This window comes from Thermobia domestica, chromosome 16 (assembly GCF_964235325.1).
Source record: "Thermobia domestica chromosome 16, izTheDome1.hap1.1, whole genome shotgun sequence".
Lineage (NCBI taxonomy): Eukaryota > Metazoa > Arthropoda > Insecta > Zygentoma > Lepismatidae > Thermobia > Thermobia domestica.
Window position 1 is genome coordinate 84,745,365 of NC_137469.1, and position 26,012 is coordinate 84,771,376.

The following is a 26,012-nucleotide window of genomic DNA, read 5'->3' on the forward strand; positions in this document are numbered from 1 at the left end:
GTATCATGTCATTGAAATTGGTATCCGAAACATTATCATGTATGTTAGCATTGGCAGATGTTCCTTCCTAAACGAGCTACCGGTACATTAGAAAACTGTACACGGTGATAGTGGTCACGATGCAGATTATTTTGTAGTAAGGTAGTTGTAATCAATCATGTTATAAAGAAATGTTGGTCTAAAAACTGTTCCATACTCTTAGCATTACCAAGCAATGAATTATCGTACGAGCCTTTGGCGCAGGAGACCCTGGTTCGATTTCCGGTGGGAGCTCTGGTGCGTATCTCACGTTAAGCTGTAGACCTACGTCTCATAGCCTCGGTGTTGAATGGGACGCTAAACTCCAAATCGACCAACAAACCAATTCGAATCGTAATCGAACCATACAATAATGATCTGAGCTTTAAGTACGAATATTTGCTCACTGAACTCAGCTTTGCATCCCAAAATTGCGTATCTTTGTTAAACGGCTTTAGCTGCCTCCCATGTGATGACATGTGAACTTACCTCACAGATTCATAGTTTTCTGGAAATAGACGACTCCAACATTAAGGCAATAGTTCTGACGGTGTACCAGTTTCTCGATACCTTCGAAGTAGCTGTTATTCCACTATATTTCTCATTAATATGATGAAGTGAATTGACATTCCATTATAATTACATGGGCGCATGGGGGGATATTCAAAATTAACAAAAAATTGGGTACTTACCAATGAATCCTCCCTTGAAAAATTTAGAAGATTTTGATGTTTCGGAACTCTCAGCTGGTTCCTTCCTCAGTGGCAAGGTAAAAAAGATTAAAACGGAAAGGAGATAAAAGGAGTAAAACCAGGAATACATACCACTATATAAAAGTAACGTACAAAAAAGATCCTGAGATGACCAGTCAGTTCATTCTTTTTTCACTCTGCTCTGGTCATCTCAGGATCTTTTTTGTACGTTACTTTGCAAAACTTTGCTCTAATCTAAGTGTAATTTTAAAAATAAATTGAACTTTAAAAAAAAATGAAATATTGTATTGTACTTCATGTTGCCCATAAAATTTCGTATTGATTCATGTACAAAGGTATATTGCAATATTATTTTATATACACTAGCCTTTGCTGTTTCGTGAAAACTGTGGGTGATAGAGCAAAACTAAGAACAGATCCTGAATCAGGAGGTCAAAATCTATAAACATCACCTTCTTTCATCGAGGAAGAAAAAAAAATGAAATTTGTAACACAGTGTTACCAAATACATATACGACAAAAAATCCATTCTCGAGCAATTCAATATTTGTTGGACATAAAATAAATATCTACATAATAAGGATAGCACTGACTTTTTCTATAAGCTGATCAAGAGTGTGATGTCTCGACGTACCACCATATCTAGCCAGGAATAAGATGTTCTGTAATTTCGATGTAGTATAACTGCCAACTAAGAGTGAGATGCAGTGCAGTATTATAGCCAGTGCCGGATTCACATATAAGCTAAACAAGCTATAGCTTAGGGCCCCACTCTCATGGGGGCCCAAAAAATTTGAAGAAAAAACATTGTAATGTAATTTCCAAATAACATGAAAAAGCAAAAGGGATAAAACGCACATACAACAATGGTGTTTTGTATTGTTATGTACTAGGCTTTTATGAAGCAAGTAATCGGGCTCTATTCTCAGCTCCACTTGTAATGAGGCAACTGTTATCCATACCCGCTAATAATGGAGCCCCCTTTTCCCAGCCCTTCTTGTAATGTGCCCTTGTTTCCATTTAGGTGTCACATTAGGTCAATAAATTAGCATACAGCCAGGCACGCCCCCCTTCCCTTTGAAACCAGAGATGAAGATGATTTTAAGGAAGGATAAAACAAAAAGAAACGAGAAAAATATTTGTTAGACAGAATGAGAAAGTTATTGACGTGTTTTACTATATGTTCCAAATGACAAGTTAAATAAGTAGTAGCCAATTATACGCTAACTTGAGCACAGCGTCATCGGTATGTGCCCTTCTAATTGTTTCCTCTCCACTCCAGCGTTACGAGCAACGCATTAGCCGAATTACTTACATGGTGGCGAATGAGAGGGATGTTCTGGAAAAATAAGGAAATTTGAAATTTATAGAAAAGTTACGGAATTTTCAGAATTTCTGCTATTAGTCAGTTAAATTTCAAGATTTCGAAAACCTAGTGCCTCTCTGTAATAGTGTGGACATTTATTATAATTTTTCGTCATCGTTTCTCTGCAGTATCAAACATGTTATTTCAGAAAAAAAAAAAAAAATTCTACTGCTCCTTTGTCATTTGGAACAGACAGTAGTTGACGGAATAATAAAAACAAAAAAGTGATGTGGAAGAAGATTCTGTTAATATTTGATTCAACAGAGAAAGGAACGCAGATATTGTAAAATATTTTACAATACATTATTGGATATGTACTTTTTATAATAGTGGATATGTACTTTTTTAAATAATAATTGATATAATGAGAGGAAAATTGTTATATTTGAATGAACAGAAGGAACGTAGATACTGTAAAATCTTTTTTGTGGTAACATTTTTAAATATTATTTGCTCGAGATTTCTTCATAGTTTGTTATTAAAATACTTAGTAACATTTCTTCATTTTTTGTCCTTACAAACCAATATATGTTGTCTGTAAAATAGTTTAGAATGATCGAGCCCCTGGTGTGATAACCACATTATTTCATGTCAGGGACCCCCTCCCCCTATTACGAAATCCTGGCTACGTGCCTGCATATAACATCATATCTTAAAAAAAAAAAAAAAAAATGTCGCTGAAAAAAAAAAGCTTGACGTATAAAGGGCCCCATCAAACTTAAATCCGGCATTGATTATAGCAGACCAAGAGTAGCATGAATATGTTAGTCGAAGTGCTGTTTATACGTACTAACTTATAGTTTGAAAACACTATAACTTTAAACAGCACGTATACAGTTATTATATAATTTTGGTTAGCCGCATTTTTTTGAATAGAAAACCCGTTCGGAGAATGTTTCTTCTCATATATAACATAAAAGTGCCTCTATAATATTTACCTTTTAAAATTATTATTGCTATGATAAAAACTTTTCCACTGTTTCAAATTAATAAATGTAATTTCGTAGCACATGAAAAATCATTACTATATACCACGTACCAAAACGTACAGAGAAAGTATAGGGTCTAGCCTTCATCGAATATTAATCCGTACGAACTAACATTAGATCAAAGATTAAAACCTTTAATTTAGACTAGCAAACCCGCACTTCTGGCAAATCTGAACGAGATCGGTCAGGTGGTTCAAGAGTTATTGAGTTATATATATATATATATATATATATATATATATATATATATATATATATATATATATCCCCTCCTTCTACCCTAAGTTCTACCGTCCAAGGGTAGATAAAAAGCCACTCCAGGTCCGAACCTCATATATGTTGATAATTTGATTAAGATTGGTTCGGGGGTTTCTGCGTGATGAAGTCACAAGGACAGTCATTTTTTTTTTAAAAAAAAAATCTTTTACACATGTCAACTCTTCCCCTCCTCTACATTGTGCCGTTAAAGTAAAATAATGAAAACATCCCAGTCCGAACCTTATCTATGTTGAAAGTTTGATCGAGATCTGTCGGGTGGTTCAAGAATTAAGTTTTATTCATTTTCATATATTTACCCTCCTCCAAGTTCTAATATCAAAATGAAATAGTAACTTCCCAAGTTCGAACTTCATCTATATTGAGTTGAGTTGATTTGATTTTGAGTTTAGCGTCCCTTTCAGCAGCGAGGCTATATGAGACGTACCTACTGATTAACGTGGAATTCGAACCATATGAGATCCCGTCGGGAACCAAACCCGGCTCTCCCACGCCAAAGGCGCTTCATCTATACTGAAAATTTGATTGAGATCGATCGGGTAGTTCAAGACTTATTAACTTACGAACATGGTCACTTATTTTTACATGTATTGTTTTTTGTATATCTCCCCATCCCCTACGTTATTCTGTCAAAGTGAAATGGTAAAATGCATTCCAGGCACGAACGCCATCTACTGTGTGTTGAAAATGTGATCGAGATTGGTCGTTTGGTTCAAGAGTTATTATAGTACTCGCGCCGAGTCGTGAAGCTTGGACTCTAAACCAATCATAGAAATATTCTACTTGAGCTTCAACACATCGGAAAACTTCGGTACAATTCGTGGAGCCGCTTCCCGAGCGCACAGATGGGGAAACATCAAACAGCTGAAATTCACCAACTATATTGCCAAACTTTGAAGACATAGTAAACGAGTACATAAAAGAAGCATTTAAAAATTACCAATAATAACACTGCAAGTAGTAGAAAAATGGCGGTTCTGCGCCACTGACCCTCTACCCACTTTCTCAGTCCCGCCTGAAGCAGACAACGAATTTCCCAGTGCCGCCTGACACACTATGCCGGGGGACATATGGGGGATACGAGAAATCGAGCATCGTGAACCGTCAACCCACGGTCTTTTACGACCTCCATTTTAGGGGTGAATTTGTTCCCTTTTATGAGCACTTTTTAGGGGGTGTATTCATTCCCTTTTATGAGCACATTTTAAGGGGTGGACTCGTTCTATTTTATGAGCATATTTTTCAACCCCTATTTTAACATAGCAGATAACACATAGCAGAGACTACGTAACATACCAAGGGTGTACTCGTTCCCTTTTATGACCACATTTTAAGGGGTGAACTCGTTCCCTTTTATGAGCATATTTTTCAACCCTTACGAACACATAGTAGAACATAACAGAAGATCAGATAACAGATAAGAATATGAAACACACAGCAGAACAGATAACACATAAGAGTACGTAACATAACAAGGGTGTATTCGTTCTCTTTTATGAGCATATTTTTCAACCCCTATTTTAACATAGGAGATAACACATAAGATTACGAACACATAGAAGAGCAGATAACACATAAGAATACATAACATAACAAGGGTGTACTCGTTCTCTTTTATGAGCATATTTTTAACCCCTATTTTAACATAGGAGATAACACATAAGATTACGAACACATAGAAGAGCACATAAGACTACGTAACATAGCAAGGGTGTACTCGTTTCCTTTTATGAGCATATTTTTCAACCCTTATTTTAACATAGGAGAACATCAGACTACGTAACATAAGGAACATACAGCAGAGCAGATAACACATAAGACTCGTTCTCTTTTATGAGCACATTTTAAGGGTGAACTCGTTTCCTTTTATGAGCATATTTTCCAACCCCTATTTTAACATAGCAGAACTAGTAAAAGAGTATGACTTATTTTTTAACCCTTAATTGAACATAGCGCATCAGACAGAGACTACAAAACATAGTGAAGATTAAAGGGTGAACTCGTTCCCTTTTATGAGCATATTTTTCAACCCCTATTTTAACATAGCAGATAATACCTAAGACTACGTACTTTTTCCATCCCTTATTTTACCACAGCAGAGAATACATGGAGACTACGAACACATAGTAGAGCAGATAATCTTTTAGAGGTGGACTCGTATGATCACTTTCCACCCCTGTTTTTACCATGGCAGATAATACATAAGACTACGTAACATAGCAGGGGTGTACTCGTTCCAACCCTTATTTTAACATAGACAGTGATCACATTATAGCAAAGATTACTGAACTGTTCACCCACGTTCTACAGATAGTCATTTTAAGGGGTGTATTCATTCTCTTTGATGATCACTTTTCCACCCTTATTTGAACGTAGCAAATTCATTCCACCCCTAATTGAACATAGTCCATTTTAAGGGTGTATTCACTCTCTTTTATGAGCATCGTTTCCAACCCTAATCGAACACAGCAACAAACTAGAGAATAATGGGGATGTACTTGTTCCCTTTTTTAACCCCTATTTCCCACAGAGGCTACGAACATAGGAGATTACATAGCAAAGAATTCTTTTTACCTGGGTCTTATAGTTTATGTGGGATACGCCCTTTCTATGACAATTTTAACCGATTTGGATGAAACTCGGCATATGGGGGTTTTCGGACATGCTGATTACGAATATCATATTTATTTTTACCAGGGTCTTATAGTTTATGTGGGATACGCCCTTTCTATGACAATTTTAACCGATTTGGATGAAACTCGGTATATGGGGGTTTTCGGACATGCTGATCACGAATATCATATCTATTTTTACCTGGGTCTTATAGTTTATGTGGGATACGCCCTTTGTATGACACTTAAAACCCAATTACTCGTAAACGAAGCAACATATTGAGGTGCTGTTTCCACATTTAGTAATTGGTCATCAGGTACTACAAGTTCCAAAAATAATGACCATCGAGGTCAAAGGTCAAAATACTTAAAACCTAATAACTCGAAAATGGATCCACATACTGAGGTGCTGTTTCCACATGTAGTAATTGGTCATGAACTACTACAAGTTTCAAAAAATAATGGTCATCGAGGTCAAAGGTCAAAATACTTAAAACCTAATAACTCGAAAACAAAGCAACGTATTGAGATGGTGTTTCCACATTTAGTAATAGTTCACCAACTACCACAAGTTCCAAAAATAATGGTCATCGAGGTCAAAGGTCAAAATACTTAAAACCTAGTAACTCGGAAACGAAGCAACGTATTGAGGTGCTGTTTCCAAATCTAGTAATAGGTCATCAACTAGTACATGTTAAAAAAGTACTGACCATCGAGGTCAAAGGTCAATTTCTTAAATGGAGCAACGTATTGAGGTGCTGTTTCCACATTTAGTAATAGGTCATCAACTACTACAAGTTTCAAAAAATAATGGTCATCGAGGTCAAAGGTCAATCTCGTAAATGAAACCACATATTGAGATAACGTTTCCTCATTTAGTAAATTTGTGTGATCTATTCAATTTTGTACAAAGCAGAAAAAAGTGAAGAAGGAATAAATTTGAGTGGCTTAATTACTTTTATATTAATGAGAAAGAAATCAAAGGAACACAATTTTAACTAGCGCAGAATTTGTGTACCTTTTTTGGGCTATTCAAATGGACTAACAAGAAAGAAAGTAAAGATGTTATATTAACTAGCTGAGAATTATGTCATCTTGTATTATTTAAACAAAACGAAGGGCTAAATTTGAGAAAGCGAACATGGACCATTTTACGCAAATTTGGATAGAGTATTTATCTTTGTATGAACCCCCAAAAAATGAAGAAGGTTCAATATTTCTGTACAATTTTGTACTACCCAAAATAAACGAAATTTTATTTTTGTACCAATCACAAGAAAATCAAAGAAGGGTCATTTTATACCTTTTTGTGCTATTCAAATAATAGGGGAAACAAGTTTCTGTGGTCTATTTTATTTTTGTACCAATCAGAAGAAAAGCAAAGGTATGCCATTTTAACTATTTAAACAAACGAAAGGATACATTTGAATGACCTATTCAATTTTGTACCAACGAGAAATGCCATTTTGTACTAATCAAATAAAAAACCGAAGAAGGATCATTTTAACTAACTCAGACTTTTATACCATTTTGTACTACTACAATAAACGAAGGAATACCAACGAGAAAAAAAAGAAGTGAAGATTAGGTGGATTATTTTCTTTTGTACCAACTAGAAAAGAGAAGAAGAGCTACTTTAACTAGCTCAGAATTTATGTAACTTTTGAACTACTGAAATGTTCTATTTTTGTATTAATCAGAAAAAAGTGAAAAAAAGACCATTTTAACAAGCTCAGAATTTATATACATTTTGTACTAATCAATTATACGAAAGAATAAATTTAAGTGACCTATTCAATTTTGTACCCATGAGAAATTGCATTTTAAATGGCTCAGAATTTTACTACTCAAATAAACAATGGAGTATTTAGTTTTATATCACCGAGAAAAACAAAAAAAATTGTACCATTTTGGAGTATTCAAATAAACAAAGGACTTATAATTTGTGTCAACACAAAATCAATTAAACGAAGTAATGCATTTGAGTGAGCTATTTAATTTGAAAAACCGAAGCAGGATCATCTTAACTAGCTGAGTATTTTATACCATTTTGTATTATTTCAACAAACAAAGAAATAAATTTATATTAACCAGAAAAAGCAAAAAAAGACCATTTTTACTAGCTGCGAATTTTATACTATTTTAAACTAGTCTAATAAACGAAGGCATAAATATGAGTGAGCTATTTAGCTTTGTACTAACCAGAAAAAAGTGAAGAAGGTTCACTTTATACCTTTTGGTGCAATTCAAATAATCGAGGGAATAAATTTGGGTGATCTATTTTATTTTTGTACTTATTCGAAAAAAGCGAAGAAGGACCATTTTATACCTTTTTTGCCATTCCTATTTCCTTTTGTTCCAACGAGAACCATTTATAACAGGCTTAGATTTTTATGCCTTTCTTGTAATATTTCTACCAAACAGAAAAAAGCTACACAAATAAACAAAGGAATAAATTTGTAATAACCACAAAAAAGCGAAGAAATGCCATTTTTAACTAGCCCAGAATTTCTAGACCATGTTATACTATTTAAACAAACAAAGGGATAAATTTGAGTGGTTATTCAATTTTGTAGCAAGAAGAAAAAGGAAAGAACTAACATTTTGTACTAATCAAATAAATGAAGGAATAAATTTGGGTAGAATATTTAGTTTTGTACCAAGCAAAATAAGAAAAAGCAGTGAAGAACGAATAAAATTTGGATGGACTATTTTCTTATGTACCAACAAAAAAGAGAAACCGAAGGAGGAATAAATTTGGGTGACCTATTCAGTTTTGTACTACTAAAATAAACGAAGGAATAAAATTGAATGTTCTACAGAAGAAAACGGAGAAGGGTCATTTTATTTAATTTTGTAGTACTCAAATATACAAAGGTATAAATCTGTGTAACCCATTCAGTTTTTGTACTAAGCAGAAAATTTGTTGGCTTTTTTTAGAAAGACCATTTTATCTTTTGTATTCAGATTTTCCGGCTACTTTTTGCGCTCTACAAATAGAGATCATTTTATGTGCCTTTTGTAACGAAGGAACAAATTTGAAGGAGGCTCATTTTAACTAATCCTGCTGCGAGTAGATCAATGTGGCATTATTGCGACTTTCATTTTCGAATACATATGGATTAAACCACTATGGCAAAAAAATACTACTTTCTCCTTATGCTTATTTGGAGTAGACTTAAAAGGATCAACAATTAGAAACCCACTAGTAGGGCGTCGATTCAGTAAAACCCGTTATGCTTTAGAAAACAAATTCTTTCTTCTACGGTCTTCGGCATGCATTTTAGATCAAGAGCAGCAAGATTAATATTTGTATTCCCCTGCTGGATAGAAATTCGATACTTGGAAATTGACCCAATAAGCATCTGTTAACTTTATCCTTATCTTAGAATTTATGAGGTTACAGCTAGTAAAAGAAAACGAATAGATAATTTTGAGACAGTTCCATATGGGTAAATACTGTAGTAGTAGAAACGAAGGTTTTTTTAATTAAGTAGAGATAGAGAGTGTGAAAAAATGGATAATTAAATTTTAAATCATTATTATTTTAGAGGTCAAAGGGAAGAATAAATGAATTTGAGTGGCATATGTACGAACAAGATATGCCATTTTATTATCGTGTGCCGTTTAAACAAATGTAGGGAAATGCACTACTCAAATAAACGAAGGAATTTAGTTTTGTACCGGGCAAAAAAGGAGTAAAGAATGAATAAAATTTGAATGGAATATTTTCTTTTGTACCAGCTCTGAAAAGTGAAGGAATTTAGTTTTGTACCATTGTAACAACCTAAGTATTTTGTACTATTTGTACCACCGAGAAAAAAACATTCAAATAAATGAAGGTATAAATTGGGATAGAATATTTAGTTTTGTACCAAGGCTTAGTATTGTAGGTTAGATATTTTCGGTTGGATAATGGTATACAGCCATGTTTTGTTGAACACAATGCCCGCTATAACGATGTGGTAGACAATTATTTGATGGATAGATATTTGTTTAATAGTCGCTATTATCGCTTCTTTCGCTATGGGAGAACACAGGACACTTTGGATGAGCTACTACAGTTTTTGGAATCATGGGTGCGAGTTCAGGCCAAGTATTCAGATTGCAGATTTACTTGGTTACTTTACACGATGTGATAAAACTGGCCTTCTTGCGGTATCTCCTGATACCTATCTGTTGGACCTCGCAGTATTTGGAAACTTGGTGAAAAAGAATAACAAATGTTTTTTCTCACAATAAAGCTATACATACAGAATAATCCATTATGGCAAAAAATACTACTTTCTCCTTATGCTTATTTGGAGTAGACAGGAGAATTTAGGTGGTATTACATTATACTTCGATTACAAGAACGATACATTGTGTAAGAATTTCCAATTAATAGTGGTGTTGCACTGTGCTTATAAAATAATTATAATCTGTAATAGTGCAGTTTATTTTTCGAATGAGAGTAGGTTTTACAAGAACATTAAAAACTTTTTAAATAGGTTACATTGCACAAGAGTTTTAAAGGTGTATTGTAGTGTACATTTTCTAGTCTACCAGCAATAATGATCTCTAAGAAAGTTATTAGGTAAAGAAAAAACTTACCCGATAACAATTACACCACCATTCTGCGACAATGTACTTGGGGATTATGTTGTGAAGGATAAAGAGTTAAGAAGGAAGCTTGTAGTTTTTTAACACATTTATACCATCTAATTTCTCAGATTTAAGGCTAAATTAAATGGGGAAGAGGTGTACCACAAATTGTGCAAAAGTATTTGGGAGATATAAGTAAGAAGTACTAGGATGGAATTAGCAGATGTGCCAATAGAAAAATTTCAGAACATCTACAAACAGAATATTACACAAGATTTTGCAGGTATTATAATTTTTGAATGGAAGGACAAGAATATTAACACTATTTGTAACAACGATGATTCCGTGGGTGTAGATTGTCTTAGATGGAATACAGGTAATTCTTCCATTAAAATTTACAACAAATTTATTTGCCAAATTTTGTTCAATGTTCAGACAAGCCTTTACAGGGTATTACGAGATTGGAAGCAATTATCTTTAACTACTATACTGATGAGTGGATCCAATTTTACACACCAAAGAATATTTACGGATATGGATAAAGTTAACAGATGCTTATTGGGTCAATTTCCAAGTATCGAATTTCTATCCAGCAGGGGAATACAAATATTAATCTTGCTGCTCTTGCATGCCGAAGACCGTAGAAGAAAGAATTTGTTTTCTAAAGCATAACAGGTTTTACTGAATCGACGCCCTACTAGTGGGTTTCTAATTGTTGATCCTTTTAAGTCTACTCCAAATAAGCATAAGGAGAAAGTAGTATTTTTTTTGCCATAGTGGTTTAATCCATATGTATTCGAAAATGAAAGTCGCAATAATGCCACATTGATCTACTCGCAGCAGGATTAGTTAAAATGAGCCTCCTTCAAATTTGTTCCTTCGTTACAAAAGGCACATAAAATGATCTCTATTTGTAGAGCGCAAAAAGTAGCCGGAAAATCTGAATACAAAAGATAAAATGGTCTTTCTAAAAAAAGCCAACAAATTTTCTGCTTAGTACAAAAACTGAATGGGTTACACAGATTTATACCTTTGTATATTTGAGTACTACAAAATTAAATAAAATGACCCTTCTCCGTTTTCTTCTGTAGAACATTCAATTTTATTCCTTCGTTTATTTTAGTAGTACAAAACTGAATAGGTCACCCAAATTTATTCCTCCTTCGGTTTCTCTTTTTTGTTGGTACATAAGAAAATAGTCCATCCAAATTTTATTCGTTCTTCACTGCTTTTTCTTATTTTGCTTGGTACAAAACTAAATATTCTACCCAAATTTATTCCTTCATTTATTTGATTAGTACAAAATGTTAGTTCTTTCCTTTTTCTTCTTGCTACAAAATTGAATAACCACTCAAATCTATCCCTTTGCTTGTTTAAATAGTACAACATGGTCTAGAAATTCTGAGCTAGTTAAAAATGGCATTTCTTCGCTTTTTTTGTGGTTATTACAAATTTATTCCTTTGTTTATTTGTGTAGCTTTTTTCTGTTTGGTAGAAATATTACAAGAAAGGCATAAAAATCTAAGCCTGTTATAAATGGTTCTCGTTGGAACAAAAGGAAATAGGAATGGCAAAAAAGGTATAAAATGGTCCTTCTTCGCTTTTTTCGAATAAGTACAAAAATAAAATAGATCACCCAAATTTATTCCCTCGATTATTTGAATTGCACCAAAAGGTATAAAGTGAACCTTCTTCACTTTTTTCTGGTTAGTACAAAGCTAAATAGCTCACTCATATTTATGCCTTCGTTTATTAGACTAGTTTAAAATAGTATAAAATTCGCAGCTAGTAAAAATGGTCTTTTTTGCTTTTTCTGGTTAATATAAATTTATTTCTTTGTTTGTTGAAATAATACAAAATGGTATAAAATACTCAGCTAGTTAAGATGATCCTGCTTCGGTTTTTTCAAATTAAATAGCTCACTCAAATGCATTACTTCGTTTAATTGATTTTGTGTTGACACAAATTATGTCCTTTGTTTATTTGAATACTCCAAAATGGTACAATTTTTTTGTTTTTCTCGGTGATATAAAACTAAATACTCCATTGTTTATTTGAGTAGTAAAATTCTGAGCCATTTAAAATGCAATTTCTCATGGGTACAAAACTGAATAGGTCACTTAAATTTATTCTTTCGTATATTTGATTAGTACAAAATGTATATAAATTCTGAGCTTGTTAAAATGGTCTTTTTTCACTTTTTTCTGATTAATACAAAAATAGAACATTTCAGTAGTTCAAAAGTTACATAAATTCTGAGCTAGTTAAAGTAGCTCTTCTTCTCTTTTCTAGTTGGTACAAAAGAAAATAATCCACCTAATCTTCACTTCTTTTTTTCTGGTTGGTATTCCTTCGTTTATTGGAGTAGTACAAAATGGTATAAAAGTCTGAGTTAGTTAAAAATATTCTTCTTCGGTTTTTTATTTGATTAGTACAAAATGGCATTTCTCGTTGGTACAAAATTGAATAGGTCATTCAAATGTATCCTTTCGTTTGTTTAAATAGTTAAAATGGCATACCTTTGCTTTTCTTCTGATTGGTACAAAAATAAAATAGACCACTGAAATTTGTTCCCTCTATTATTTGAATAGCACAAGAAGGTATAAAATGACCCTTCTTTGATTTTCTTGTGATTGGTACAAAAATAAAATTTCGTTTATTTTGGGTAGTACAAAATTGTACAGAAATATTGAACCTTCTTCATTTTTTGGGGGTTCATACAAAGATAAATACTCTATCCAAATTTGCGTAAAATGGTCCATGTTCGCTTTCTCAAATTTAGCCCTTCGTTTTGTTTAAATAATACAAGATGACATATAATTCTCAGCTAGTTAATATAACATATCTTTCTTTCTTGTTAGTCCATTTGAATAGCCCAAAAAGGTACACAAATTCTGCGCTAGTTAAAATTGTGTTCCTTTGATTTCTTTCTCATTAATACAAAAGTAAATAAGCCACTCAAATTTATTCCTTCTTCACTTTTTTCTGCTTTGTACAAAATTGAATAGATCACAAATTAACTAAATGAGGAAACGTTATCTCAATATGTGGTTTCATTTACGAGATTGACCTTTGACCTCGATGACCATTATTTTTTGAAACTTGTAGTAGTTGATGACCTATTACTAAATGTGGAAACAGCACCTCAATACGTTGCTCCATTTAAGAGATTGACCTTTGGCCTCGATGGTCAGTACTTTTTTTAACATGTACTAGTTGATGACCTATTACTAGATTTGGAAACAGCACCTCAATACGTTGCTTCGTTTCCGAGTTATTAGGTTTTAAGTATTTTGACCTTTGACCTCGATGACCATTATTTTTGGAACTTTTGGTAGTTGGTGAACTATTACTAATGTGGAAACACCATCTCAATACGTTGCTTTGTTTTCGAGTTATTAGGTTTTAAGTATTTTGACCTTTGACCTCGATGACCATTATTTTTTGAAACTTGTAGTAGTTCATGACCAATTACTACATGTGGAAACAGCACCTCAGTATGTGGATCCATTTTCGAGTTATTAGGTTTTAAGTATTTTGACCTTTGACCTCGATGGTCATTATTTTTGGAACTTGTAGTACCTGATGACCAATTACTAAATGTGGAAACAGCACCTCAATATGTTGCTTCGTTTACGAGTAATTGGGTTTTAAGTGTCATACAAAGGGCGTATCCCACATAAACTATAAGACCCAGGTAAAAATAGATATGATATTCGTGATCAGCATGTCCGAAAACCCCCATATACCGAGTTTCATCCAAATCGGTTAAAATTGTCATAGAAAGGGCGTATCCCACATAAACTATAAGACCCTGGTAAAAATAAATATGATATTCGTAATCAGCATGTCCGAAAACCCCCATATGCCGAGTTTCATCCAAATCGGTTAAAATTGTCATAGAAAGGGCGTATCCCACATAAACTATAAGACCCAGGTAAAAAGAATTCTTTGCTATGTAATCTCCTATGTTCGTAGCCTCTGTGGGAAATAGGGGTTAAAAAAGGGAACAAGTACATCCCCATTATTCTCTAGTTTGTTGCTGTGTTCGATTAGGGTTGGAAACGATGCTCATAAAAGAGAATGAATACACCCTTAAAATGAACTATGTTCAATTAGGGGTGGAATGAATTTGCTACGTTCAAATAAGGGTGGAAAAGTGATCATCAAAGAGAATGAATACACCCCTTAAAATGACTATCTGTAGAACGTGGGTGAACAGTTCAGTAATCTTTGCTATAATGTGATCACTGTCTATGTTAAAATAAGGGTTGGAACGAGTACACCCCTGCTATGTTACGTAGTCTTATGTATTATCTGCCATGGTAAAAACAGGGGTGGAAAGTGATCATACGAGTCCACCTCTAAAAGATTATCTGCTCTACTATGTGTTCGTAGTCTCCATGTATTCTCTGCTGTGGTAAAATAAGGGATGGAAAAAGTACGTAGTCTTAGGTATTATCTGCTATGTTAAAATAGGGGTTGAAAAATATGCTCATAAAAGGGAACGAGTTCACCCTTTAATCTTCACTATGTTTTGTAGTCTCTGTCTGATGCGCTATGTTCAATTAAGGGTTAAAAAATAAGTCATACTCTTTTACTAGTTCTGCTATGTTAAAATAGGGGTTGGAAAATATGCTCATAAAAGGAAACGAGTTCACCCTTAAAATGTGCTCATAAAAGAGAACGAGTCTTATGTGTTATCTGCTCTGCTGTATGTTCCTTATGTTACGTAGTCTGATGTTCTCCTATGTTAAAATAAGGGTTGAAAAATATGCTCATAAAAGGAAACGAGTACACCCTTGCTATGTTACGTAGTCTTATGTGCTCTTCTATGTGTTCGTAATCTTATGTGTTATCTCCTATGTTAAAATAGGGGTTAAAAATATGCTCATAAAAGAGAACGAGTACACCCTTGTTATGTTATGTATTCTTATGTGTTATCTGCTCTTCTATGTGTTCGTAATCTTATGTGTTATCTCCTATGTTAAAATAGGGGTTGAAAAATATGCTCATAAAAGAGAACGAATACACCCTTGTTATGTTACGTACTCTTATGTGTTATCTGTTCTGCTGTGTGTTTCATATTCTTATCTGTTATCTGATCTTCTGTTATGTTCTACTATGTGTTCGTAAGGGTTGAAAAATATGCTCATAAAAGGGAACGAGTTCACCCCTTAAAATGTGGTCATAAAAGGGAACGAGTACACCCTTGGTATGTTACGTAGTCTCTGCTATGTGTTATCTGCTATGTTAAAATAGGGGTTGAAAAATATGCTCATAAAATAGAACGAGTCCACCCCTTAAAATGTGCTCATAAAAGGGAATGAATACACCCCCTAAAAAGTGCTCATAAAAGGGAACAAATTCACCCCTAAAATGGAGGTCGTAAAAGACCGTGGGTTGACGGTTCACGATGCTCGATTTCTCGTATCCCCCATATGTCCCCCGGCATAGTGTGTCAGGCGGCACTGGAAAATTCGTTGTCTGCTTCAGGCGGGACTGAGAAAGTGGGTAGAGGATCAGTGGCGCAGAACCGCCATTTTTCTACTACTACTGTAACAACTAGTCTGTAACAATAATACTGTAACAACTAGTCTAAAATGGTAACAATAGCACAAATAGTAACAACGAAACATAACGCAAAAAAAAAAAAAAGAATTAACAAAACGGTACCTGACGCCAATCCGACAACACTGTACTCTCGGGAGATGTTTTCCGTGTAGCGCGAGAGAAGACACTGACAAAATTTGGTGGGTGGGGGTTGACGACCGGAACACACCCTCGCGTTCTATTGGGTGATGAAATCGGTAGATCTAGGTCAAGCTTGACGACTCGGCGCGAGTACTATGAGTTTTATTAATTTTTTATAATTCCCCTCCGCTAAGTTCTACCGTCAAAGTGAATAGCTAAAAACTCTCCCAGGCCAGAACAGTATATATATATATTACAGTATAATATCCTTTTAGATCTCAAGCTCAACAAGAGAATTGATCGGAGTTCCTTCTCTGCAACAACATTCACGGCGTGTTTGCTTATATTCAAACGCAATTTTTATTTCTCATTATATTCAGCAATATTACGTAAAGATTTATGTTTCCATGAAAGTCCTTTCCCTGCCAATACTGTCTGTCCAGTGCCTTATTAGTGTTCTTCATGAGACTAGAAGTGTATTTTCCAATTGGAAACAAGACAAACATTGCAATTCTTATGTCGTTTTCGAGACGAGAATCGAGCGGAGACGAAAATTTGCTTGAGTCTCGTGATCAAGGCAAGTTTAACCAAGTTTTAGATCTCAAACACTGCTTTAGTGACACACAATTCATAGTAAAAGTTATAAATTGATATCATTGTACGAACATAATAAAGGGCAATTCATTACATAATATACTTCAATAATAAATATAGTTTAAATGTTATATTCTTCAAGGACAGTGCCGGTCTGGAGCAATCACGGGCCCTCGGCTAAAGTTGGTCGTGGGTCCCCTGATCGAGAAACTCTTCACAGTCTATCTTCGGTACTTACAACAATGATTAAAGGTTTGTTTATGAAAAAAAGTTTCTGAAGTATTTTAAATCTATGTATGTTACGATAAATGACAAGGTAAAACATACTTAAGCAATATGACGTATATATAAACCATGATACAGGTTTCGGCGTCAGTTCAGCATTGTACTATATGATGTAATGAGTGAAATAAAGAGAAATGTGTTGATATGGCAAAATTATGCGAAACCCGTATATTTATATACATTTTTTTTTATTCTATGAGAACTAATGACAAATATTTAACGTGTATTACAACATTTATATGACGTAACTGTAAAAAGACAAAAATATTGGTATGCAATAACAAAGTGAAGCTTATTCTAGATTTATATTAATACAAACAGGCAAATTATTGATTACTACTAATAAATGATTACAATATCATAAGGCACATAATTGTAAAATTGAAAATGACTCAGACACACACAGGAATAACAAAGTATCAGGAACATATCAATACATTAATTTTCTTTTCAAAACTTCGCTTGTCACCGCAATTTCATCAATGACTTTATTTTTGTCAAAATTTATAAATAAGTCTCTCAACATTCATCAACATTAAAGGAGATAGTAAGTTCTCGCTTAAAGAATATCTGAGTCTGTTTTTACAATTTTCGATTTCGAAAAAAACTCGTTCACAAGTCACCTGAGTGGATGGAATGGTCATTATATATTTAAACACAGTATATAAATTACTAAATAATCCAGACTGTGACGATAGTTCATAGAGAATGGGAAATGCACATGAGAGATATCTGAAACATTTCCTTTTAGTACCACATTGAGTTTCAGACTTTTTCTTTTTATCTTCAGATTCTTCTTCAGATGACACACTTTCACCTGAATTACCATCACCATCATTACTTGTGATTCTCACAAATTTACACTCTTCTTTCCCTTCAGGTTTTTCAGACCTGTCACTAAAATCTGCACTCAGATTACGATACTGGCTTGCAAACTGTTCCAGTTCTAACAACAACTCACTTCTATTCACTGGGAGCGCGGTGGCTCAGTGGTAGAGCGTTCACCTCCGGTGCTTGGGGTCCCTGGTTCGATCCCAGCTTGCGCCGTGTGGACTTTGTGGTGAACAAACACCGTGCTTGTGGGTTTTCTCAGGGTTCCCCCGTTTCCTCCCACTTTCTTCATTTCATTCATCTCTCAACATCACCGTCTCCTTTAGCCTAACCGGTATAACCGTGGGACGTAAAACTGAAAGATTTCATTTTTTTTCATTTCACTTCTATTCACGTTTGCTAATTGAGAAACAGTTTAGAAGCAATCATCTGGAAAATCTTCTACCTCCGTTGCAACTATATCATCGTACCTTTTTGGGTCTAACCAGGTACAATCAAGCAGTAGAGTCTTGTTGGGTACAAACCGTTCTTCTATACTTTTACTCGTATAATAGAGAATGTTAAAGTATAGTGCTTTGTATTTCTGGTCATGTGACAAATTTCTAGCCTCGTCAGAAACTTGTTCACAAGGCATTTTCTGCACCTTGGGAATTCTTTTTTCTGGAAAATCACCTTCTATATCAATTTTCCCATTCCTAAAATAAGCTTTGATGTCTTTAACGAGGGATTTACATTTGTCATGCAATCTTTTAAAATTTTTGTCACTTCTTTTTCTTCTAATTTCGTCTAATAATGCATCTACCGACTGCCAGGCCTTTGCATAGTCTAAAGACTTGCTTTGGATAAAGATGAACACAAGAGAAGTAACTGAAAACATGTCTAGCATGACTACAGCTAGAAACAAATTTTCGAATTTGCACCACTGTTCTAGAAGGGAACGCACTCTAAATTTTGTTTTGCAATCGAAATTGCCTGTTAACATATCTAAGAATACTGACAAAAATGTAACGAATTTAGAAAATTCAACATTATCATAATATAAATATATTATGGATGATAGAGCTTTGTGTTTGCTCCACCACCTAGTAGCACCTATTTTCTTAAATCGATATAGCTTTGCCCACCCAGAATGATGTTTCTTTGTAAATTTCTCCCACACGATCATTCTCTTGTATGAATTGCTTAAAAAGCAAGCGGATTCTTCCACAAGCCCGAATAAATGTTTTGCTTGGAGGCACTTTACAGTAGAATCTTCTATTAACTAAATTGAGAACGAGTCCCATGTAATGAGTGTGTATGATTTCTGGGTTTACCTTCTTCAAATGTGCTTGAAGACCATTGTAGCAGCCTTTCATATTACTGGCTCCATCAAAAGAGCATGCAACCATATTTGAAAGAGGTATATTTAACTTTTCAAGCGATGATTGTAATTGTTCAAATAGTGCTTCGCCAGAGGTATCTTCTGCTATAGTTAAATGAAGAAGTCTTTCATAGGTTTTACCCTGTACAACATAACGAAAACAAACGGCTACTTGGTCTATCACTGCTATATCTTGAGTAGTATCTATCATGACACTATAAATTATGCTGTCTTTTAAATCCTTAATAATCATATTTTGCCCCAAGGATCCTATTACTCTTATCATCTTATTTATGAAAACTTTAAACAGGAAAGTAATTAGAGATCCTCTTCCGACTTGTGCCAATATATTTTGCTATACACCACTTCTGATTTGTGCTTCCGAAATACTATCGCGTTGTCCACTGTTGCCAAAATAAGAAGCAAAAAAGGGTGGGGCTTAACACTGAAACGATGGTGACAAACTAACGCTGACCTCACTCCACTGTAAACATCCAATATTGGACTAAGCTACCGCTTCAATATTTTTTCTAGTGATTAAATGACTGTTTTAAGGAAGTTATACATGCAGAGAACACACCTAGGAAAATATTTTGGAATTTAAAAAAATAAAAAAAAAAGAGTTTAGTAAACTATTTCACTCTTTTTTGTCGGGAATTAATACAATGTTAATGTTAGAGAATTTTAGGAAAATCTGTGAAAAATACGAAAAGAAAGGAACAATAAATCTATGAAAACTGTCACAAAGGAAAGTGCGACAACTATAAAGTCCGAAGGGAAATAGTATAACAGATAAATAGTGTTCGGTACTGTATTTAGGTAATGTTATTAGAGAAGATACCGTATGAACTGGGAACTGAAAATCAAAGTTAGATAGGAAAAAAGTGTCATTATATCCAACTTACTTTTTTAATATTTTGGGGGCCCCTACAAGAATGGCGTCTTAAGCTATAGCTTGTTATGTGTAAATCTGGTATTGGTTGTTTTTAACTGGTTTTCAAGCATCACATTAAACTATGTTGTTGTGTTTTAAAATTATCAGTAGTTAATTCTGTTCTTGTATTCTAAACATCTGATAATTAAGTTATTTTTTAAGTTTTAAATATTTATTTTCCTATGCGTCCGGGCCCTCCCAAAGGCTCTCGGGCCCTCGGCGATTGCCGAGCAGCCGACCTAGCCAGACCGGCACTGTTCAAGGAATTCTCTTGTCGCGAAAGGATTCCTAGATGAATTTTTTACACCCACAAAAACCCAAACATTGTTCAAGTAAGAATTTTTGAACAAAACTTTCATGGTTCACTAAATGAGGGTCTTAGATAACAGAAATGTTTAAAAAAGTGGTTTTGAATGAATTGGAAACCCAATGTGACACCTGTGATTCAGCGAGGAACAGACGTAGTTTACAACTTTAATTTAGTACATGAACAATTACTATTTTACTACAGTAATTACTGACCCTTTTAGATATAGGGAAAATAAATTATTAGGGAGTTAAATACTTACTTATCATAGGAATAAATAAAATATATCCGGAAGCTGAAAGGCGCTCGAGAACTCCATGAGCCACATGCAGCTACTGACAAGAAAAGTTTTTAATAAAATTGCTAAAACCTGAAGAAAAGGAACGAAACAAAGCTTGTTACAAAGGTTTATGTGTGACTTATAAAGCACAATGGGTATTTGTGTAAAACGTTTGAAAATAACTTTATAAGGTCAACAGGAAATCAATGTGATACCTGTGATACACTGGGGATTTGTAGGTAAAAAAATTTAAAAAATGAAGTGAGATCTTTCAGTTTAACATACCATGATTATGTCCTTTAGGCTAAGGGAGACAATGATTAAAACAAGTGAATGATGATGGATGGATTGGTTTAATGAGACAGTGGGAGAAAATGGCAGTATCCTGAGAAAACTCACGGACATGATGTTGTCCACCACAAACTTACTTGGCTGAGGATTGAACCAGGAACCCCACACACCAGAAGTAAGCGCTCTACCACTGAACCACCGTACCCCAAATTAAGAAAACATCAAGGAATAAATTTTTGTGTAAAATTTTACGAAACGATACCAGAAAAATTTCGAGAGAAGAAAAGCTTTCCTAATATAGAAGCGAAACGAAAATTCGATAAAATAATAATAATAATACGAGACGAGACTTGTCTCATTTCGTGGGCAATATTATGCCGGACTTGTCCTTAAAAATTATCGATGTTGAAGAAAGCCTATTTCAAAGTTAAATTGTCTTACTCTGCAATAAGATACCAACATATATGTATAAATGAAGATGCATCGAGCAGGTTCACCATATTAAAAAATAAATAAAAATGAAAATATGATTGGGCCCATTCAATAAAATATCTAATTTTAGTGCCTCCAGAAGTATCATACATTCCTTAAGATTTTGTGTCGAATATTGTCTTCTCAATTTATCAAGTGAGCATGGAGTGGTTTCACCATACAATTTCCAAAAGAACTTGGTGCTGCTGTTTCATATCATCTGAACAAATTATACTTCTCTAAGATCATGCCAGTAAAACGCCAGCTGGAAACCTAAAAAGTAAAATAATAATAATAATAATAATAATAATAATAATAATAATAATAATAATAATAATAATAATAATAATAATAATAATAATAATAATAATAATAATAATAATAATAATAGTTAAGGTTTTACTTCTGGGGAAGAGGGAAGTTTTCATATTTTTGTATCTGGGCCAACCTTATACTTTTCTGGAGAGCACAAATATTAATACTTGGTCAAAGAAAAAGTTCCCAAAGTATATAAAACTTTGTAGGAGATCCGCAAAATCTACATTTTTACATGCCAGCGTTGTAGAATCTAGGATAATTTCGAAGACAGTGTATGTATTTCAGAATACTTATGGTTTCACTACTTGCGTAGTATATCTTAGAAATTTCCTAGGATTTTCTTCTTTTCAATGCGAAGCTACACTAAAAAAAATAGGTAAAGCTTTCCTATTTCTTAATACATCACTACTTTTTTTTAAAGTATTTCTGTATTTTATAGATTATTTCTACCATTATCTAGTCAATAGCGCACACCCCTTTAAACTGTCAATGTTGGAGAAAGCCTACTTCAAAATTAAATTGTCATATTCAATACGACAAGATACCAAACATGTATGTATAAATGAAAATGCATTTGGCAACCCTTGCAGTCACCCTACGCTGGCAAAATGATGCTAATGTGTAGGCAACACACTTGTAACTATAATATTTAAAAATGGTATCTATTGCTGCAATACAAAGCAAGATAAAAATGCAGAACGAAATTCCTATAAAAACGCCCTGGATATTATTTTCGAAGAGCTGTTGCAGACCGCGTAGAAGAAAAATTCATTGAATTTAACATTTACCTCCCCCCACAATAGTACCACATCATTTTGTGTTGCAGACATCATGTACTACCATGAGCAAAATAAATGACGCGTCTCTTTATTTTGAAGTTTTTTGAAAATATCTCCGTTTTCTTTATATGTTCGAAATTTCGGAAGGTTTCCCCAGCAGGACAGGTTAATAACAAACCCGTTTTTAATATTTGTGTTAGATATTAGCTTAAAATAAAGAAATTAGAAGCAAAAAACATTAAACCGACAGAAATCTCGAGAATTACCAACTCTGCTAAAGTGGGAAATTTTCAAGAACACGAGGGAATTCTGCATTTCAACACGAAGCAGCGACATCTATGTCATTGAGAGAAATGTGGATTAAATCTACAAACTAAACTTTTAACGAATATTATTATATGCATTATCTGCAAACTCCAAATATGTGAATATATGCTAAGTATTAACATAAAGATAGAGCAAATAGTGGAAATTATCTATGGAAAAGGACGAATTGGTAGGACGATCGTAATGAAATATCGTCTTTACCGGAACAGGCTCAGTTAAAGTGAAAAAACAAATAGCTCATTTAGTTAAAGCAACTAGTCTGTATGCTGAAGGTAGCGGGTTCGATCCCGTGGAAGTGCCGTTATCATTTTTATCACTACACTACGTTTTTTTTTTTATTTTTTTATTTGGGAAAGAATCAAATTGTAACGTATGTGTAAAACTCATGACGATACCAAAAAAAGAAAAAATGCTGTTGTCGCACTTGCATTAGCGTCCCTAATTTTGTTTGCAAACAGTTTCGTAATTATTTCCCCTGTGCTCACTGCTCACCATACGCTCGCTGGCGCATAACGAATGTTTCCCAGTAAATGTTAATTCTAATTTGGAGAATTTTATAAAGTTTCACAATATTTCTCACTAGATAGTCTTCTATCTACGTGTTTGGATATTTTGATAACAGATTTCCCTATTAAATGTTTAATTTTCCCTAGATGTTTAATTACGGAAAAGTTTTACAATGTATTTGTATTGAATTGAAATTGTTTTGAATTTACTACATAAGGTAAGTAGACCGAAGGAGGAGAACTCAAGTAATTGATATTCTACGTAAAAGCAACCTATTGTAGAATGATGATGCTTCTTACCTTCAGCACATAATCTTTACGTTAGAGAGTCAGACAGAGAAAAATCCTGGTTTTTCCTCCTCTATGAACACCCATCTTAAACCTCTACATATCATTGTTCGTCTCACAAAATGTCGGTGCTTCAAAAACATTCAAAAACATTCAAATAATAATAATAATAATAATAATAATAATAATAATAATAATAATAATAATAATAATAATAATAATAATCCTGAATATGCCATCCTTACATAATGTAGGATATCTTAGTTTCCTAGTTTAAATCTTAAATATCTTAGTTTAAAATGCTTTCTTTAGTACTTATTTGAGCAACCATGTAGGAGGGAGTACGACTTTTTATTTTGCCCCTCTCATTTCAGTAGCCTTCCAACAGAAAGTAATTTTTGATAAGCAGGACAGACAAAATGAATAAGAAATATATTTACAGCATCCTCTCCCCTTTCATGATTGGAATATCACGTAATATTTTTTATTCTACGAAAGATGGCCCTGTGCGGTTAGGGGTAGGTAACTAAAAAAAATACCTAATATATAGCGCCCCTTGATTGTAATATTACCGCTTCTTTATTTGTACGAGGGAGCCCCTACACAATCAAGGGTGACAAAAAGAATAGGAAAAGTGTCTATTGATTCCAGTGGTGGATCCAGCACGAACTCCTGGGGGAGGGGAGGGGAAGTGAAACATTCTTTTGATGATGTGAAGCTGTCACAAATTACCAGTTAACTAAACTAAACAATAGTGGGGGGAACTGGAACCCAGTCAGTTTAAATTGATGTAAAAGTTTAATTTTTGGATTCATATTAAAGTTTTGGTCTCAAATGAGAATTTCAGTCCAAGTGGTCAATGATCAAATCTCGTGGGGCTCTTCAGTGTAGGCTAATACGGCCCCCTTATGAGAAAAGGCCAAATTATTAACATGTTTATAACTTTCGAATTGTTCGTCTATTTTAAAGAAATATTTTGCTTCGTATTAAAGTGTTGGTTCCAAATGACAAACTCAGTCCGAGTGGACAATGATCAAATCTCCGGGGGGGGGGTCTTCAGTATAGGGGGCTACGGTTCCCTTATGGGAAAAGGCAAAAATATGAAAATGCTTATAACTTCCGAATTTTCCGTCTATTTTAAAGAAATTATTGGCTTCATATTAAAGTCTTGGCTTCAAATGACAATTTCAGTCCGTGTGGACAATGATCAAATCTCGGAGGGCTCTTCGGTGTAGGGGTTTCGGCTTCTTTATGGGACAAGATTCACGTAGTTGATATTGCAAAATTGTTTTGTATATATAAGTGGAAACTTGCACCATTTGGTTAATTTTACCTCTTATGTTTTGCAGATTCATATTCCAAGCAATAGTTACTTCGCAGAGCTAAAAGAAGGCACTTACTAGTTTCATTAAAATGAAATGTCTTTTATGAGAGGAGCAGACGAACGAACAGGCACCCAAACGTTGGTTGAGTCGTACGGTTGAAACTCGTTAAGCTCGCTTCAATTATTATTATTATTATTATTATTATTATTATTATTATTATTATTATTATTATTATTATTATTATTATTATTATTATTAATAACAACAACAACAATAATAATAATAATAATAATAAAGCATTGCAGGGACCTTTGGTGCAGGGGGTCCGTGGCTCGATTCCACTTCGTGCCAAGTGAAATTTGAGGTGGACAAATACCGTGTGCATGGGTATGTGTTTTCTTGAGATTTTCCATTTTCCTCCCACTTTCTTCATTTCACCATTTCATTCATCATCATCCCCCCTTAGCGTAGGTGCATAATCGTCCAACGTTAAACTAGATATTGCAATTTCAATAATAATAATTATAAAAATTAATTCAACTGAAAGGACTGTAATTTATGTGGAAAGCAATTATCATGAATATGCAACCATTATAAAAACAATGCTTTGAGTAGAAAGATAATCCTTTCCAAGTGTTAACGAATGCGCACGAGATAAGACATGTCTCGAGAAAGAGACAAGACGCGCTTTGTGACATCCAAGATAATACGAGGCAAATGTTTTGGACACGAGATAGCTTGTAAAATGTCTCGTCTTGTCTGGAATGTCTCGAAAACAAAAGTCTAAGTTTAAAATTATTTTTCAAGATCTATTCTCTCAGAAGTAGTTCTCTGCCTTAAAATTAATAACGACATTTGTGATTT